Source organism: Ptychodera flava, chromosome 3, assembly GCF_041260155.1.
Source record: "Ptychodera flava strain L36383 chromosome 3, AS_Pfla_20210202, whole genome shotgun sequence".
Taxonomy (NCBI): Eukaryota; Metazoa; Hemichordata; class Enteropneusta; family Ptychoderidae; genus Ptychodera; species Ptychodera flava.
The window spans coordinates 26,952,054-26,970,464 of record NC_091930.1 but is presented as its reverse complement, the minus strand read 5'-3'; the positions used below and the strand labels follow the sequence as shown (position 1 = coordinate 26,970,464).

General features: G+C 35.2%; 1 long non-coding RNA gene across 1 annotated transcript; it reads left to right on the top strand.

Annotated features, from left to right (window-relative positions):
- Positions 1-9,901: 9,901 nt before the first annotated feature.
- LOC139129801 (uncharacterized) lies at positions 9,902-15,119 on the top strand. The gene is made up of 3 exons (XR_011551685.1): positions 9,902-9,958; positions 12,878-12,942; positions 13,251-15,119. It is a non-coding gene; the product is annotated as an uncharacterized lncRNA (long non-coding RNA).
- Positions 15,120-18,411: the final 3,292 nt, after the last annotated feature.

Below are 18,411 nucleotides of genomic sequence, written 5' to 3'. Positions count from 1 at the left end.
TTAGTTGTATCTATGATACATTTTTATCGCGTTCTACGTAGCTGTTCAGCAGTGCGCAAGTTATGAGATGGTTGTTTCCTAAGCGTTTACAACTGTTTAATCGTAGCCGAGGGGCTGTGCTTTTACATTGTTCCATGGAGTAAACTATAGGCGAATGCATCAAGTATAATCGATATCATGTTTCCCTTTGCTTGAGAATTTACAATCTAATGGTAAGCTGTGCAGCTGCCTCATGAAGAGGTCTTGAGTGCACTGTGCAGAGTCTGACACAGTTGCATGCAAATGTGTGTATGTTGCCCCTAATTGAATTCTACTTATGCTTTCGCATTACAGCTTCGCCGACGATAACTTGTACACCTATTAACGCCTGTTGATCAATTCGTAAAACGCCATCTGTATGTATTTCGTGGCGAAGTGTAAACGAAGTTCGTTTGCTAGCGGCATCAGGTAATCGGGGATTATTGACGCTGAATTTTCCAGCTATCATTATAACTATATACTCCATGACATGTTGACCACAGTCTGAGATGCACTGTCTCTTGCTTGGTTGAAGCATAGACTCTACCATACTACGGTTGAAGCACTGTTTCCACAGTTCGGAGATTAATATGAAGGAATATCTTGCACTGAATAGTGTGTACCTTGACGAGTATATTGCATCGACGGCATACAGTGGTACAAGTGTGAGATTGCAACTCGAATTTTGACTGACTAACTGCACTAGCGGTGGTTCGCATTGAACATTGAACAGTACAAAGTATGATAAATTTACACCGCACATTACCTAACTGCCTGTCCCAAATCACATTCTATTCCGGCATATATCGTGATTAAAATCGAATGTAAAAATGTGAAAGATGCTCCTCCTTTTGTTGAGGGACCGTAGTTTCGAACATGTGTTCCTACATTCTTATCTGATTGCTTGGTTTAATAATTTTTTTTTGTTTCGCTTCGGATATTTGTAGGAAAGTAGGGATTAGTGTGTACGGTAATGTTTTTGTTTGTGTGGGGAAAGCTTATGGCGAGACGCAGACGATACCGCGACATTGGCACTATACGCATTACCGGATAATATTATCTAAGTTATCTTAGTTAGAGTCTAGTATTAGACGAGTGGGGAAGAGGCAGATGCCCGACATGGTATTTTATCGGATCATATCCTATAAAATCGATAATATCGTCTAAAATCTAAGTTAGAGTCTAATATTAGAAGCAGACGGGTGACAAATTCTAAAAACACTGTTCTATCGGATAATGTCGATAATATTATCCCTATTAGATCACTTTGGTCCCATATTCCTGGAACTCTCTAACTTAGACATTTTAGATGATATTATCCGATAATAAAGAAAAAGCCTATGTCGCGCATTCATTGAGACGCATCCGGACCTAGGATGTTACAAAGTTAATAAAGTGGCCCTTTAACGCTTGAGTTTCGAAACCCGAGTGTGGTTCTCATCAGTCACAGTGTAGATTCTTTCTTAGTTGTGTTTGTGAAAATTTATTTGAACGCATTTTAGTGATCTTGCTCTTCGAGTAGCGAGGCAAGTATTAATTTTTGTCTCTTTGTAAGTCCGTTTGGTGGTTCGGATTGTTTGTTCTATTTTTCTTTACTTCAGTAAGTTTTGTTTTGACTGGTGTGTCTTTTAGATTTTTGCGGAGGTTTGTGAGTTTTTAGGCAAAAAGTACCACTGCAGGGTACGGATTTTATGTCTTTTTGATAAAGATACTTCCAAGTATCATGGTTTGAAGTGCTTGTTCTCGTACATTTTGTTTAATAGTGGACTTTGTTTACTACTTGTTCTGGCTTGTGTATAATGCTGAGTGTTGCGTAATTACCTTTTGCATTCGTGCGAGTTCAGCAGCTTCAGATAGTTTTCAAGTTTTTGTTTTTTTGTTGTTGTTATTCGGGGAGTCCAATTTTACTTTTCTTTGAATTGGTGTTGTTGCGATTGTTTGTGTCTTATGATGTAGCGTGGTCACATTTTACGACTATATTTGTGGTAATCCTGAGTTAGTTTTATTTTGTTTGTATTTTGTTTGGTTTTGGCTTAAAAATATCTGCGCAACTCAGAGATTTTCAATTCTTGCTTTTACATTCTTAATTAAAAATAACGTACCTACAATCGAAGTTTAAGTTAGAGTCAGTTTGAGGAAGTTGAGCTATTCCAAAGATCAGGCGTGCTTAAACACAAGGCCAGTCATTCTTATGGCGAGCACCGAATCCACAAAAAGGGCCTTATTTTATGACTTTAATGTACCCACACCTAACATACGGCCACATCATACGTCATTTGAAAGCTTATTATCTCTACTTTGAGAATATTGACGATGTGGAGCTGCCAATTAAGGCCAATGCCACATAATTTGCATAATCAACACGGGTAATGAATTTGCATAAGTGCGATAGGAAATTAGAAAATTCACTGTTAACTGCTGTAAACATACTTTTAAACTATCGAGTACGGCAACCGAGGAGGCTCATAAAATAACTTTTCAAACTTGTATTTGAACTTTCATTTTGACTTTGGATTTCCTTTGCATTTTCATTTTCATTTTCATTTCGAGTTTGGTTTTTGATTTTGATTTGTTCTCTCGAATGAAAATTGACTTTCGATTCACTTTACGTTTTGATTTTCGTTTTAAAGTTAGAATCATATTCATTCTTGAAAATGAAATAAATTTTCATTTCGATTTTGATTTTGCTTTTGATTTTATCTCTTGAATGAAAATTGAATTTAGATTTCTTTTACGTTTTCATTTTCATTTTCCTTTTGAATTTGTTCCCTGGAATGAAAATTGACTTTCGATTCACTTTACTTTTTGATTTTCGTTTCAAAGTTAGAATCACATTCTTGAAAATGAAATTAATTTTCATTCTATTTTGATTTTGCTTCTGATTTAATCTCGTGAATGAAAATTGAATTTAGATTTCCTTATTATTTCTCATTTTCATTCTTAAATATTAAATTAATTTTCATGGAGATTTTGAGTTTGTTTTTTATTTATCTCTCGAATGAAAATTGACTTTAGATTTCCTTTACTATTTATTTTCGTTTTTAAAATAAGACTCACTTTTAATTCGAGTTTTAATTTTACTTGTGTTTTTATATCTTGAATAAAAAAGTGACATTAGATTTCCTTTACGTTCTGATATTTGTTTTAAAGTAAGAATCAGTTTCATTCTTGAAAATGGGATTCATTTACAAATAAGTTTGATTTTGGTTATTATTTTACCTCTCGAATGAAAATTGACTTTAGATTTCCTTTACGTTTTGGTTTTTCATTTCCATTCTTAAAAAAATAATTTTTATTTCGAGTTTGATTTTGCTTTTGATTATCTCTCAAATTAAATTGACTTAAGCTTTCCTTTACGTATTTAATTCTTAAAAATGAAATTAATTTTCGTTTCGAGTTTGACTGTCTTTTTTGATTTTACTTCTCGAATGAAAATTGAAGAATAATTATTTTCATGATTAAAAATGAAATTTATTTTCATTGCGAGTTTGATTTTGATTTTGATTTTATTTCTTAAATGAAAATATACTTAAGATTTTTTTTAAATTTAGATTTTTAGTTTTCATTCTTGGAAATGAAATTAATTTTCCGTCAACAGAGTGAATAGAGAGGTACGTTGGCCTAAAGCAAGCCTTGGATCGGTAGAGCCCTGAAGTGACATGTACCGTACGTACAATGCGCCTTGCCAGCGCAGTGGCTCTCTTAGGAGCAGGGCCGGATTCTGGCGCTACGTACTGCACAACTGAACACTGCTTTAGACCAACGTACCTTTCTACTCACTCAATTGACAGTTCTTTGGGCTTGTAAGCAAACTGAACGGTTTCGAACGGGCCACAGTTGTGTGGTGTTCGATACCCTTAGGCTACTAGTCTGTGCCCAAGGTTCGTAAGCAATTTGTTTCTAACGGATACACAAAAGGCAGCCGCGGTGTATCGAACCACACGCAACCATTGAATGTGCCACACAAAATATAGTGGGCTGTCGCCAAAACCATGCCAAGCCCAACTGAATTCGCGCTTTTATGCTTAATTCACGTCACTTTTAATACTGCATCTTAATATCACGGACAAGGTTAGCAGGTCACAAATGAAGAGGTAATAATCTAGCTCTGCGTGGCAGGGCTGTGTGCTACCGGCGTATACGGCCTGTTGTGAGAGGCCGCATAACGACGGTAACACACAGCCCTGCCACGCAGAGCAAGTAATAACCATGAAATCATATCCATGTGTCTCTACGTCTTTCTGAGGGTCGGGATCGGCAGGGTCGTCCGCGCAGCCATATGCAAGTGCACTATCGGTACATACATTTGTTTACAGGTACATAGATACGTAACACTTTTGATTGGTCCAAAGACATCATGTGACAATCGAAAGGTTAAGGGTCAAAGGTTAAGAGTTAAATGTTGAAAAATGAAAATCAAAAGTAAAACGAAATACGATTTTGAGTTGCAAATCGAAATCTAAATCAAAATGAAAATCATTTTTAAAATTAATGTAAACAATTTGTTTCAAAATAAGAACATAGCTGTATATACATTCATATTAAGAAAAATTCAGCAGAAAAGGATTCATAATATGTGAAAATTGGCTACTTTTGGCCGTGATCTCTGCAGTTTTACCGCCCGGGGTCTTACTCCTATCAATAAGTGGACCTTATGTGCCGCCCGAATGGGTCACTTTTTCACGGTCGTTTTTTTATCGGAAGAGACCAAAAGTATTGGTCGATCATACAGCATATGTCCCATACTATAGGAAAACATTCGCACGCAACAGAAAAAAGTTAAATTCAACAAATTGGTGGATCGAATCCCTGATGACGGGTTATAATATGGGAATATAAATGGCTAGACGTTTTCGACTTGAGAGGCATTCCCCCGTAGTAGAATATATACAGTACTCCTCCCGGGGTTTTAGCGATCTTAGGGGTCAAGAAAAAGGGCTAAATTGTTTGAAACAAACATCAAAATCAATTCAGAATAGATCAAAGTTTAAATCTCAGTACAGATCAAAACTAAAGTACAAAATCATTTGAACTTTTATTAATCAAAATTATGTAAGTCAGAACGAACCTTACTCTTTGAATTTAGCATACAAAATCATGAAAAATAAATCAGAAATGCATTTCATTTAGCAACATAAAATCAAAACCAAACAGAAATATTAAGCGAAATTTAATCTCGAGAAAAAATAAATTGAAATAAAACTAATAATAAAAAGAATTTAATTTTGCTGAATAAAAATGATTCTAAATTAAAAATTAAAAAAAGAAAGTCAAACGTAAAGGAAATTCCAATTTTAGTTTCGAGAGACAAAATCAAAACCAAAATCAAACTCGAAATGTAAAATAAATTTCATTTTTAAGAGTGAAAGTGAAAAATCAAAATGGAATGGAAATTGAAAGTCAATTTTCATCAGAGAAGAAAAATCAAAGTCAAAATCAAATTCTAAATGACAATTTATTGTATTTTCAAGTATGAAAGTGATTCTTACTGTAAATAAAAAACAAAAAACAAACAACGCATCAAAACCCAATAATTCAGATAAATTCACATTAATGAGTTGCCTGTATTATAGTATAATATACGTGAATTCACATGAATCCACATGAATACAGGCTTGCTGAATACAAAAATGGATTCATGAATGTATTCATCTGTATATGCACTCTTCAGCTAAAATACAGGCAATAATCCATGTTAATGCAGTAAGTATTATTGGGTTTTTAATGCAGTGAAAATGTAAAGAAAATCTAAAGTAAATTTTGCATTAGAAAGATAAAATCAAAAGGAAAATCAAACTCGAAATGAAAATTAATTTGATTTTCAATCATGAAAATGATTCTTACTTTAAAACGAATATCAAAATGCAACGGGAATCTAAAGTCAATTTTCATTCGAAAAATGAAATCAAAGCAAAATCAAAATGGAAATAAATATTAATTTCATTTTCAAGAATTAAAATGATTATAACTTTAAAGGCAAAATCAAAATGTAAAGTGAATCTAAAGTCAGTTTCCATTCAAAACAACAAATCAAAATCAAAACCAAACTCAAAATGAAAAAAGAAAACGTAAGGGAAATATAAATTCAATTTCCATTCAAGAGATAAAATCAAAATCAAAATCAAAATCGAAATGAAAATTTATTTCATTTTCAATAACGAATATGATTCTAACTTTAAAAACAAACATCAAAATGTAAAGGAAATCTAAATTCAATTTTCATTAGAGAGAGAAAATAAAAAACTCAAAATCGAAATGAAATTTAATTTCATATTTAGAATGAAAATGAGAAATAAAAACCTAAAACAAATCTAAATTCAATTTTCATTTAAGAGATAAAATCAAAAGCAAAATGATAATCTAAATGAAAATTAATTTCATTTTCAAGAATGAATATGATTTTAACTTTAAAACGAAAATCAAAATGTAAAGTGAATCGAAAGTCAATTTGCATTCGAGACAACAGATCAAAACCAAACTCAAAATGAAAATGAAATGAAAACGTAATGTCAATCTAAATTCAATTTCAATTCAAGAGATAAAATCAAAAGCAAAATCAAAATCGAGTGATGTATCAAATGAAAAGTATTTACATGTAAAAACAAAATTGACATCCAAAGAGATATACGAAGGGTTTTACTGAAATATTTGTAATATTTGTAATGAAAAAAGTTATTTTCCCTTTTGAATAACGGTATTTTAAAGATTTTAACAGCAGTATCAATGCAACCACATGCATTGTGATGTGCAGAAAGTGCATAGAACACGGAGAACAACAGCTGAAATGAGGTCTGGAGCGGATATTTTGTTTGTTTGGTGTATGTTTCAAAACATATGAATACTAAAGTATATATATATAATATATATATTATATATATATATATATATATATATATATATATATATATAATATATATCATCATCAATTACTATTTAGTCCAAATATAAAGAATCATCCACATGAACGACAGTATTGTAGTTGTTGAAAAGTAACTACGTAGCCGAAACAATGTGTGAGGGTAGGCTGTAGTCAAAGTTATGGTATGGTTCATGATCCAAATCAGTCATGCCGATACAGTGTCACGCATTTCCAGTTCATCTAGTAATTCTACAAATTAATCATCCTCTTCATAAACAGTTTTGTCATGAGAAAAAGGGTTGCCACAGTTATAGCTGGCTTGTGCATGGAAGATTAATTTGACAGCAGACACACATACAATAAGAGAAAGCAAACTCTACATATCGTTCATATCGTATAGTTGTTTGAATTTTGTAAGTCAGGAAGCTAGAATGCATTCCGTTTCGGTCTGGTTGTGTTTGTGGATGCTCATGTGAATCGGAGATCGAGCTATTGTAGGTTTTGTTTGGCATAGGTGTAACGCTTATATTTCTGTTTCATATGTATGTGATTAGGCCATGTCAACAATTAATGGTGGATGGTGGTGAGGGGCGGAGAAATTCGGGCTGGAATCTAAATTTTGAGGGTTAGTAGAGTAGCACCTGAAAGTTTTGATCTGCCTATAGAGGACCTTAAAATGTTTTGGTTCCCTTTTACTTTTTGCGATTCCAAGGTTTCGAAAGCAATTCAATGAGAATCGAATAACAATTAAATGTCATCCGTTTGTTCTACAGTTAGTAATAATCAAACAAGATCTAGAATTAAAGCAAATGCAAATTAAAGAATTACGGATTATATGATTTTGATAGGCGGGGCTACGCCGGGATGCATATGATATGTAGTAGCACGACAAAGAAAATGTCGTAATGTCTTTCTCGTGCTCGTTAGACAAGTAAAGTACGAAGTCAGTAGCTAAATCATAAGTACGGGGTCGGAAATAGAACTCCACTTGTAAACATTTTGTTGCAGTCGACACAGCCAGCTATAGTAATCTTCCATCGAGCGAAGTCTTACGCAGAACTGTCTTCGTCTATTTTCAGCTTATATTCCAAGTGTTCGCATAACAAAGCTTCTTGTCAGTTCTATCATACAAAAATCGCATCGCAGTCGCTAACTTGTACCAGTTGCCAAAAACGTATACCACAAAACCGATGAACATAGTAATACGATTACGCCGGGGTTGATTTAACAATAAATACATAACCATAGAATATGAAGGACAGTTTAGTCTAACCGTTTCGTACAGATATCATCATCATTGCAAATTTGACAGAAAACAAGTGTTCTGATCACTTTTTTTCCAAAAAAATCTGTGAAATCATGTATTTTGTACAGTAAGGCTCTGGATAGGACGTAGTATAGACTAAACAAGCAGCTGAGTCATTTCTATGACGCTATCGGCGGCGTAAGCAACGTAAAGGACAGTTACTAGTGCACCGTTTAGTCCGTAACGTATATCGGCGTGACGTAGATGAATACGTAGTTGACAGTTTTGTCTATATTGAGCCCCGCTATTGCAAAAATTATAGGTCAAAAACGGAGTTATTATTCACACAGTTTTATTGTATACACTGAGAATTGAATCGTCCCCTTTCAATTTCCATACTGACGCATTGGGACGGGCCGACCAGTACTAATTGCTGTACTTGCGTCAGTACTGTCTCCATACTGTAGAACTACAGCTCATTATAAAAATTTAAAATTCTCATAACCTTTACGAATGTACGTGCAGAGGAAAACGCGACATTGCACTTTTATCTGATATCGGATATTTACCGCTACTAGACTATACAATGTCGAGATTAGATTGATTTTACCAAATCCATAAGATGGTGAAATTTCCGACATATATTGGATATTTACCCGAGATTTGACAACTTTAGTATCGACTAGTATCGAAGTAAGTGTCAGTTTGAGGAAATCGGGAAAGTGTCGTTTAGTATCGAAGTAAGAGTCAGTTTGAGGAAGTCGGCAAGTCGGTCTGATCTGTAAGCTGATGAAATCTCCGACATACATATAGGATATTTACCTGCGATTTGACAAATGTAGCACATGTATCGTCTAGTTTCGAAGTCTAGTCGGACTAAATAAGGGAGTCCAGTTTAGAAAGAACTGTTAGATGTTGAAATATCTGATATATATCGGATATTTTACAGCGATCGATGTGACAAATCTAGTATCTATTATCGAAGTTAGAGTCGGACAAAGCAAAATGGTACTTTGCAAGATCTGCAAAAGTGGTGAAATCTTCAATATATATCGGATGTTTGTCTGACATTAGACAACTCTACTATCGTCTAGTATCGAATTTGGAGATGGACAAATCAAATCGGGCTTGGCCAGATCTACAAAATGTCTGATTAATACCATCGATTTGACAAATCTAGTGTTGTGAAGTATCGGACACAGACATAGCAAAATCGGGCTTGCATATTTTTAGGTTAGTGAAATATCTGATATTTACCGGCGATTTGACAAATCTAGTATCGATGAAGAGTCCCAAAATCGCTGAAAAATATAGGAAATAATGGCTGTTTTGAACAATAGTGGTGACCCTATTCCCACACATTGTTTGCAACCTGTATACAACTAGTATGCTAATCCTGTTCGAGTAGTTTGATTTGCAATTAGGAAAAAAAAAAATATGTGCTGTTCCGATTACCCGACCCAACCCAATTTTAACCCCCCCGACCCTAGACTTTTTAGAGCCTCGTAAACCCGGAAGTAAAAATAACGGTATGAAAAAAACGTGAAACGCATGAAATCACGCAATAACTATGATAAATCGCGCAAATCACGCGAGAACTAATACGTCATTCGTCTAGAAGTGATGCCAGACGCTCATGAAAACTGATAGAGGGAGTACGCGCGTTTGGGAGTCCTGTCATCTGGTTGTAAATATGTCATGTGGTTGTTGGCTATGACACACGCATATTTGGTTATGTTTCGATGTCAAAGATCAGAGTTGAAAGTTCAAGCATGGGTAATTCCTTGCATTCTTGATACCTTGTGCTAGCTCTGGTTGTCAGAGCACGTTTTCACGTGAGTACAAGTACAGTAGTCTGTTCGATTCTTGATCGTAGGCTTGTAACACAAGGATACGATGTCTCATATATCTCTGGTATTAGCATGTAGGCGGTTTTAAAATTCAGGGGTCTTTAAAATTCAGAGGTCAGACGAAACCAGGTCTACATGACAGTTCGCCTCTGAATGTGCTGTGTCTACATACATCAGTCATCATGATCGACCTCAACAGATTCAGCACTTTAGTGTTTGATCGTTATGGTCCAAAGCCGTACAAAGCTACTGTGCTTGCTTTTGTATTCATGGCACTGCTTCAGTAACAACGGTCGAAAATGCTCGAGTCAAAGCATTATAAACCTGGTTGCATGGACACTCCGGCGCATCTCTCTTAGTGTGCTATGGCTGTGACTTCTAAGTTTTCCCAGTGGTTTATCATCTTTCTATGCTATCGCCCACTAATTTAAGTTGTCTAATCAATATTTTTGCAGAATCTGCATTTGGAGTATGCTAGTCACCATGTGTCACCTGGTTGCACGGACACTCTGGTGCATCTCTCTTACTGTGCTAAGGCTGTGACTTCTAAGTTTTCTCATTGGTTTTCATCTTTCTATGCTATCACTAATTGATTTAAGTTGTCTAATTAATTATTTGCAGGAACTGCATTTTGAGTATGCTGAGTCACAATGTGTAACCTGGTTGCATGGACACTCTGGCGCATCTCTCTAGTGTGCTAAGGCTGTGGATGCTACGTTTTCTCATTGGTTTTCATCTTTCTATGCTATCGCCAACTGATTTAAGTTGTCTAATCAATTTTTTTTGCAGAATCTGCATTTGGAGTATGCTAGTCACCATGTGTCACCTGGTTGCACGGACACTCTGGCGCATCTCTCTTAGTGTGCTATGGCTGTGACTTCTAAGTTTTCCCAGTGGTTTTCATCTTTCTATGCTATCGCCAACTGATTTAAGTTGTCTAATCTAAATATTTTGCAGGAACTGCATTTTTAGTATGCTAATCACCATGTGTCACCAGGTTGCACGGACACTCTGGTGCATCTCTCTTAGTGTGCTAAGGCTGTGGATGCTAAGTTTTCTCATTGGTTTTCATCTTTCTATGCTATCGCCAACTGATTTAAGTTGTCTAATCTAAATTTTTTGCAGGAACTGCATTTTTAGTATGCTGAGTCACCATGTGTCACCTGGTTGCACGGACACTCTGGTGCATCTCTCTTAGTGTGCTAAGGCTGTGACTTCTAAGTTTTCCCATTGGTTTTCATCTTTCTATGCTATTGCCAACTGATTAAGGTTGTCTAATCAAATTTTTTGCAGAATCTGCATTTGGAGTATGCTAGTCACCATGTGTCACCTGGTTGCACGGACACTCTGGTGCATCTCTCTTACTGTGCTAAGGCTGTGACTTCTAAGTTTTCTCATTGGTTTTCATCTTTCTATGCTATCGCCAACTGATTTAATTTGTCTAATCTAAATTTTTTGCAGGAACTGCATTTTTAGTATGCTGAGTCACCATGTGTCATCTGGTTGCACGGACACTCTGGTGCATCTCTCTTACTGTGCTAAGGCTGTGACTTCTAATTTTCTCATTGGGTTTCATCTTTCTATGCTATCGCCAACTGATTTAAGTTGTCTAGTCTAAGTATTTTGCAGGAACTGCATTTTTAGTATGCTAGTCACCATGTGTCACCTGGTTGCACGGACACTCTGGTGCATATCTCTTACTGTGCTAAGGCTGTGACTTCGAAGTTTTCTCATTGGTTTTCATCTTTCTATGCTATCGCCAACTGATTTAAGTTGTCTAATCTAAATATTTTGCAGGAACTGCATTTTAGTATGCTGAGTCACCATGTGTCACCTGGTTGCACGACACTCTGGTGCATCTCTCTTACTGTGCTACGGCTGTGAATGCTAATTTTTCTCATTGGTTTTGCTCTTTTTATACTATTACAAAGTGATTCAAAATCAAAATTTTATGCAGTCGTCTGCTTTAGGAGTATGCTGAGTCACAATGTGTCACCTGGTTGCACGGAGTCATGTGGTACATCTCTCTTTCCCTTATAAAGCTTTGTCATCTAAGTTTTTTATATGTTTTGCTCTTTTCATGCTATTTAAAAGTGATTCAAGTTTTCAAATCAAAATTTTATGCAGGAATCTGCTGTTAGATCATGCTGAGTCAGAATGTGTCACCTGGTTGCACAGAGACTTTGCAGTGGTATAAAACTTGCTAATTAAGTGGCGCTGCACCCAACACAGGGTATTTTGCACCAAAATCACTTTTTTGTAGACATTCATTTAATTTAATGAAATTGTTAACCCAAGATTAAAATATTATTATTTGGGTTCATCTTCAAGGCTGTCAAGCAGTCGTAGGTTGCTTGATAAAGAAGTGTTAATTTTTGCAAATGTTTGCAAATCACCCCAATTTCCTGGCTTCACTATTCTTCCAATTTCAAGATTTCCAAACAATTTAACTCCATACTGACTTGGTCAAACTTTCTTAAATTTTCACATTATTTTCTTTAAATGTTGTTAAACAAAACTTTTTTTGATTGGCAATAAAGTTCTTACATTTTGAATAAGAGGCATTTTAATTTGTATGAGGATCATGTACTGTAAAATATGTTCAGATGTAACCTGCCAAAAGAAGGAAATGACGACCATGTTAAAAGTGATATTTTATTCAAATCATATGTGTCACTGCCCATTTGGGGCAACTGTTGTCAGCTCCACTTATACATAACCATTGCAAGACTAATATCATTTTTATGTGCAAAGTAAACATAAACTGTGTCTTTTGAAGGTTTATGGCATGTCTGTTGAAAACAGAGAGTATTAAAAAAAGAATACTTTTTAATATGAAACGTCTGTTAACAGTGTTTATTCATTCATTCTGATGTAATAATGGATTTCTGTTTGTTTTGACAGTATCTTTGAATGATATGACACTGCCTTAACAACAGATGGAAGAGGAATGTGAAAGAAACGTCAATGTAAGTAGGTATTATGTTCATATGTTGCTACTCACATTGGTGTACCATTTTGTAGTTACAACTTGAGCTGTATCATGTGAATGGTTTTGGGATAATTGTGTAAGTTATTATATTACAACTCTCAAAAATTTAGAGGGCCTGTATGCTTACTTTTGATATTATTTTCATTATTTATATTTGTCCACTGTAAGTTGTTATTTTACTACAAAAAGATTGCTAAAAAATCAATATTTAGCTTGTCAGCATAGCATTTGAAATATACAAAAATGTATTAATAGTATATCTATATTTCTATTTTTCTCACTCAGGTTTGTTGTAGACTACATCACAATTGTGTTGTTGGAGGAGGCTGAAGTTTACCTTATGTCAAGGAAAAGAATGGTTGTGCTTGAGGAAGCAAATAAACTCTAGTATTGCCACAGAAATCTAAAGATACTGTTCTGCAGGGATAACCTTATTGACATTTGTTCATATTGTTATGAAATATTTTAAAACTTAAATTTTAAGGCAATTATTGTCATATTTAACCAAAAATATCATTCAAAAGTTCTGGTCAGACACATTAATATTGATTATACATGTCCCTTAGGATGGCAGCAATAAGATTTTGTAAAATCGTGCCAAGATATGCAACTTTGTATATTTGAGATTATTTTTGTCATTGTAGATCTATTTTTTTCTTCAAAACTCCTTGTCAGACTTTTTGATATTCAGTATACAGGTCCTTAGGATGACTTAAGTCAGATATTTTTATACAGTGAGAAAATGCAAAATTTTGTATTTTTGGAGCAATTTTTGTCAATTTCGGTCAAAAAGTGCTTTTGTCTCATTGGTGTTTATCTGATAGCTTTGCATTTTCTTATAAAAATCCCTGGAGACTACCTAAGCCAAATCATTTTTCAAACTGGGGAACCAATGATTTTTTGTTTTTGGAGCCAATATATTAGTCCGCAAGCTTGAATGACCTATTCCAACCCGGAATACCTTGTAAATCAATTTTGAAGACACTGAAAATAATGTAGTTTTATTTGATGCCAATTTGTAGTGAAATATGATCTAGAAAAAAGTTGTGAGCTTATGTTTTATGTAGTGGATCAACTTTAGCAAATATTTCATGGAGGAAACCCCATACACTGATGAGGATTTCAATCCACAAGAAGGCATATGGCAAGATGCACCATACCAATAAAACAGACTCCAGTTTATTTGTATCAGTTCCAATCATTATGTTACATAAACAAAAAACCAGTCATGGTATCACTTAATTAGTAAATCTTCACAAAGATGAAGGCAGCCAAGTGAAATCATGTGTCGATTGAATAAGATGAGTGATGAATGATAATATCAGTAACTTCACCACACAAACTTACTTACACAAACAAACTTGTGTATAACTTGACTCTGAGTAAATCTTAACATTTCAAGCAAGGACCATCAAATTTTTATTGTTGATCTACAAAATTGAAAAGTGGCTGTTAAAACGGAATTCTGCCCATGAAAATTGAAAGTTCAAACTCTTTGCAAACACAATAGTATTTTGAGTGAATAAGTGGAAATAGGAATACCTCTTTTTGTTTGTCAGATAGGAGCAATACTGTGCCCTTGGTGGTATATTTTTAAATGACTTGCAGAAATTGATATTTATTACTGTTGTTATTATTGCTAACTGTTGTTTTGCCTGATTGAGGCACACACCTAGCTATCCTATGGATTCTCTTGAACATTATCACAGTACAGCTACATGAGATACCAGGCCGCTGCTAGTTGAAACGCCTATTTGTAGGGGTTTTAATGACTGCTAAGCTAGTACGAATTAGTAATGTAGATATTGTGAGTTCAAGCCTCATAAAATGCATCAGCAAGACTGCATCAAAGTTGATCACTTTTATTGTACATGTTGTTCACAAATTAAGGCCATCAAGAATATTTTTATGGGTCTTTTAGAGTAATTTAACATAAGGGCCTGGGGGGTCAGAGGAATGTGAGGGTAGTCACTCAAAAAATTGAAAGCTACAAGGAGGTTGTTCAAAATTGGAAAGAAAAAGGGGTTGCTCAATTTTTGGTACAAAATGAATTGAAATACCTCTCAGATTGCACCATTTCATCAATTTCTCAAAATTCTTAATGCGACCCCCTGTCACTTCCTCTCCCCCTGGGGTGTTCTGACAGTTTTACTTAGTAAAAACAAATAGAAAACACCTAATATTGCACCAGACTGCATCATTGAACTCATTAATTTCTCAAAATTTCCGACGTGGCAGAGGGGACACGCCTCTCACACTTTTCCCCTGTTGGGTGTTCTAACAGTTTTACACAAATTGATAACATATCTCATATTGCACCAGACTGCATTATTGCACACATCAATCTCTCAATTTTCAACACGAGACGGTACAACTCCTCTGACACTGCCCCACCCCCAGCCTCCTGACTGTTCTCCTGTACTTTCAAATTCTGCCCTGTCAGATATCTTAGTGGAAACCTTGTCATGATACCCATCCAAATAAACAATACTGTATGGTAAACAATACTATATGGTTGGATAGTGGTTACAGCATGAGCTTTTGTATCTACATTTTATTGTGACTTTGAATTTTCTTTTGCCGGTCACATCTTTTTCAACTGTCATGAGGTAACCGATGATATTCCAGCAGGATATGAAAGGTCTGTACTATTGCTGTAGTTTTGTAAATGTTACAAATACATGTCTTGGTATTTAACTGGTCTAAGTGGGGGGGAGGGGAGGGATCAGTCAAAATTTCTGTGTTAGAGACTGGGTTACTCAAATGCATTTGGGTTGGCATGGGTTTACTCGAAATTTCAGAATACTATGAAATTCCCCAGACTTCCCCCTCCAAGGTCGTAAATAATTACAACTCCCTAAGTAAGATTTTTACCACAGGAAAACGTTAATTTTATTCACTCTTCATCCTTTGTTAACCTTAGAAAGTTTGATTATGTAAAATTGTGTTGTTACTTGTTGTAATCTTGAATTGTTGAAATGAATAAAATCTTGGAAAGTAAAACATGATCCTGTATCACTAATGTTCCTGTCTTGTTTCACCATCAGAGAAAAAAAAAGATTCTAATAATTCACACCCAATTGCTCTACCAAAACAGAAAAATTATTGAAATTTTTCAGGCAAAACACACGCCGTCTCACCAGTAATACTTGTAAGTTCAATGCAACTCTGCATAACATGTTCGGACGAGAGAGGTGACCATAGAGGGCGAACGTCCTACTGGTACTCGTGTGACAGGCTTGCAACCACATGACATACTCCGAGTGCGCGCGTACTGGTCTACAGTGAAAACTTGCGACATAACACTGACAGTTGTTGCACTCTGAACGGTTTCCGGTTTTCAAACTGCTGTATCTCACAAAATGTTAGGTCTAATTCAATAGAATATCGATAAAAAAATTCCAATTCAACTGCTCGTTCTACCATGGGATTTTTTTTTAAATAAAGAAAAAAATATCGTGTCATTTTAGCGTTCAAAATCCAGCATTATTTTCGCCATACAGCGTGCCGTACTGCGGCACGCACATTTCTCAGGCCACTACTTCCTATGTTAGAATGGAATGGCTCGTTACAGTATGTTGTTCAGTGCCTAAACGGCGTTTTGTAGGTAGGTTTTCGCTAAAATGCAGGGACAATTTTCAGTGATCGGAGTTAGTATACCAAACAGCAACTGTTATATTAAATTTGCGGAAAGTTTGAAGCATTTTCACGGCCGTTTTTTGATGTAATCTTTCATTTACCTTCTTGTTGTCATTTCCGAACCGCGCCATGCACAGCGCGGCCATATTATGCAGGCCAAGTGAAAACCCGGAAGTGTTTTGTGATAGTGAATCGAGCAAAATTTTGGTCAATTTTACTTTTTATAGTCATTCTATCATTAAAATATAAACCCGTACACCAAAAACTGTGTGTTAAGGTCAGTTCTGAGTAGTTTCAAAATCTGTGCGTTCAGAATTTACCGTGAATTTTGCCGTACGTATGTACTTCGTTGAACAGCCCCAACTGCCAACGCCACAATCAGCTGTTTTCAAACGTTAACCCTGGTAGTTTTGCGAACATTAAACTGTGTTCATTTTTCATCTGTTGATGTTACACACAATTTACAAAATGATATTTGACAACAGAAATGAATCCTCTTTCAATGATGTACCGGTATGGGAATAAAGTCAGCATGCCATGGTTATTATTATAATAAATGTATGTAAACAACCTGAAACGTAAACTGGGGAAAATGACAGTGCAGGAATCGGGAATTGATAAACAAGACAAGTTGAAAGACGGGCAAATGAAGAGAGAATGAAAAATCTAAGGAAAGGAAAGGAAAAAATCATAACCCTGACTCTAGATTTCAATGCTAAAGGAAAACTGACTACAACAAGATGACAGCTTTTTAGGGGGGGGGGTAATATTCTTGTGTAAAAAAGGACAGCTCCAGGGGGATTATTCTGTACTGTGAGTTGATCAGTTGAACAATGACTTATTTTATTCATATTCCTATGATTTTTGTTTTTTGAATATCAGAATTTCTCAAATGTAACACTTAAGAAATTTTACAGATCTAATTGTTATTACTCAAGTTTAACTGTCCAAAATTTGACAGAGCTAGCTTAAAAACTCTGAAAGTTACAGTAGTTTGAAAATGGCGAAAAATAGCTTTTTGACTGGTAGTATACACGATGCCGTCCAATTAATTTTCAACTCTGTCTCACAAAATTTTTGGCATTTTCAAGTCTCTGTGTAAAGACAACAAAAGCTCCTTATACCGTACTCTTACAATATATTGCACAAAAAGTATTTTAAAGCAGATTAGTTAGAGAATTAATTATTATACAACTATATTTTATCATAGGGATACCCACAAAATGACTCTTAGCCATATGTTGAAATTTTTTGACCATTTGTCAAAAAATCGAGCATATTTTAATTCTAAAAAAATCGTAACCCTGGAAGTAGACAAGATAGAACCATCATTCAAACAGTTTTTTGAATCCTGAGACAAGATCTTCAAGAAAACATACAATTCAAGTAAGTTTTACCAAGAACAAAAAGGGCCTGTTATCCCTACTTATAGCAGGCCTCGTCTCAAACAAATGGTGACTCACGATGGACATAACGTGTACTCAATTTTCTTTCGCAAATGCGATCATGGTGAAGAAAGGTCGATTTTGTCTTCTGTTAAACAGAACCGAACATTCGAAGAAATTTTGGAGGAACACATCCATGTTTTTCTGAATGTAAAATGTACTCTATTCAAGTTGAATGTGCCAGTGATGCTGCTGGGCGTGGTTGGAAGTACAGCAGACAAATATACAGGTTGGCGAGGCTACAAACAACTTCAACGTAAAGTATGTGCGTTTTTCTTGCGAGTGACTGCAAAAAGCTGAGGATTTACCTTTGGATAAACAGTTCACTTTCATGTCAAAGAATTGTTATTCACCACATCAAT